The sequence below is a fragment of the Desmodus rotundus genome, chromosome 10 (assembly GCF_022682495.2).
Source record: "Desmodus rotundus isolate HL8 chromosome 10, HLdesRot8A.1, whole genome shotgun sequence".
Classification (NCBI taxonomy): domain Eukaryota; kingdom Metazoa; phylum Chordata; class Mammalia; order Chiroptera; family Phyllostomidae; genus Desmodus; species Desmodus rotundus.
In genome coordinates, this window is record NC_071396.1 from 61,278,860 (window position 1) to 61,281,352 (window position 2,493).

The 2,493-nt window shown below is 43.8% G+C and overlaps 1 pseudogene; it reads right to left on the minus strand.

Moving 5' to 3' along the window:
• Positions 1-1,055: 1,055 nt before the first annotated feature.
• On the minus strand, positions 1,056-2,230 carry LOC112322631 (actin, cytoplasmic 1 pseudogene; annotated as a pseudogene).
• Between the last annotated feature and the right edge of the window lie 263 nt (positions 2,231-2,493).

Sequence of the window (2,493 nt, forward strand, 5' to 3'; positions counted from 1 at the left end):
CTTAACTGTCTTCTGGTCTGTGAGTAATCATATAGAATCCTGATTCCTCTGATATTTATGAATAATTTATGCTAGTCTGTGATGTTTCGTACCCCATTTTGGTCATTCTCATATCAAGCCTTGGAGCTCTTAGACCCTTTATAAGCAAAGTGCTGTGTTTGAAGTACAGAACACTTACACCTCAACCACACAATACCCCACCTTCAGCTGTTTTTGGTCTTAACAGCTAATGCACAAGGTCTAACATTGGTAAATTGCCTCTTTCCATTATAATTTTCTATGCACTGTATTAGAATGTGAATTCAATTTGCTCTCTATTGCCTATAAAATATCTTTCATGATTATGGCACCTGAGTTGATAAACCGCTTCAGCTTTAATTGAAAGAGTAGCAGATCACAGTGGAGAAAATTCCTTCATGGGTTCATTTAAACCACCTATTACCAAACATCTTGCCTAATTTGCTCTCCATTACCCCACACAGATTTTTTTTTTCTCTTGGTGTGCACCTTATTGAACTTGTCCTAAGTCAGTGTACTGGTAAGCCCTGGCTGCCTCCACACCTCATTGCACTCCCAAGGGGACAAAAAGCCTTGATACATCTCAAGTTGGGGACAAAAGGGAACATGATGGCTGACCATTCAAAATAAAACAAAAAGAACAAGAATTAAGGCAAAGATTTAAAAATATGGGTTACGTTATTTACACAAAACAAGGCTATCACCCTTCTCCTGTGTGGATTCCAGCAAGGACTAACCCTTTTTAGGGAGAAATGGGTGGCTTTTGGGCAGGCAAGGGACTTCCTGTAACAATGCATCTCATGATATTTGGAATGACTTTTAAAAATGAATATAAAAAATAAAATAAAATAAATAAAAAATGAACAATGTAGAATCAAAGTCCTCAGCCACATTGTAGAACTTTGGGGATACTCACTCCAACAGACTGCTGTCACCTTCACCATTCTAGTTTTTAAATCCCTAGTCAAGTGCAAAAAAAAAAAATCAAAGAAACAAACATCAAAATAAAGCTATGCCAATCTCATTTTGTTTTCTGCTCAAGTTAGGTTTTGCGAGAAAGGATATAACCAACTAAGTAACAGCCCACCTAGAAGCAAGCATTTGTGGTGGACAATGGAGGGGCCAGACTCATAGTACCCCTGTTTGCTGATCCACATCTGCTGGAAGGTGGACAAGGAAGCCAGAATAGAGCCACGAAACCACACAGAGTACTTGCACCAAGGGGGCACAATGATGTTGATCTTCATTGTGCTGGGAGCAAGGGCCATAATCTCCTTCTGCAGCCTGTTGGCAATGTGTGGCTACATGGTGGTCCCACCAAACAGCACTGTGTTGGCATAAAGGTCCTGACAGATGTCAACATTACACTTCATGATGGCAGTTTCATGGATGCCACAGGATTCCATGCCCAGGAAGGAAGGCTGGAAGAGGACCTCAGAATGAAACCAAACATTGATGATGGTGATGACCTGCCCATCAGGCAGCCTATAGCTCTTCACCAGGGAGGAGCTGGAGGCTGCAGTGGCCATCTCCTGCTCAATGTCAAGGGCAACATAGCACAGCTTCTCCTTGATATCATGTACAATTTCCCACTTGGCTATAGTGGTGAAGCTATAGCCACACTTCATGAGGATCTTTATGGAATAGTCTGTTAGGTCCCTGCCACCCAAGTCCAGATGTAGGATGGCATAGGGAGGACATATCCTTCATAGATGTGCACAGTGTGGGTCACCCCATCACCAGAGTTCATCACAATGCCAGTGGTGCTGCCAGAGGTGTACAGGGACAGGATAGCCTGATGGCCACATACATGGCTGGGATGTTCAAAGTCTCAAACATGATCTGGGTCATCTTCTCATGGTTTTCCCTGAGGTGCAGGGGGCCCTCAGTGAGCAGGATGGGGTGCTCCTCAGGGGCCACACGGAGCTCATTGTAAAAGGTGTGATGCCAGATCTTCACCATGTCATCCCAGTTGGTGACAATGCTGTGTTTGTTGGGGTACTTCAGGGTCAGGATGCCCCTCTTGCTTTGGGCCTTATTCTCCCACATAAGAGTCCTTCTGGCTCATGCCCACCATCATGCACTGGTGCCAAGGGTGCCCAACAATGGAGAGGAAGGTGACCCTGGGGGCATCATAACCTGTGAAGCTGGCCTTGCACATACTGCAGCCATTGTCAACCATGAGTGAAGCAATATCGTCATCCATGTTGAGCTGGAGGTGGAATAGACTTGTGAAGGTGGAAGAGTGGTGAAGGCAAGAAGCTTGTGCTGGTGGGTGGACAAAGTCTTGGCAGCCCACACGGGTTTTTTTTTAGGTACTATTCTACTGGTGTTATATGTTGTCCATTTGCACCTACTGGAGATTAGCTATTTAACTGTTGTCAACTGGGAAATAGATTTTATGTTGTGCTAACCTGTGCCTTCAATTTTTAAACAAGGGTGAAATATAATTTAACTCAGTGTTAAATTTAGAAA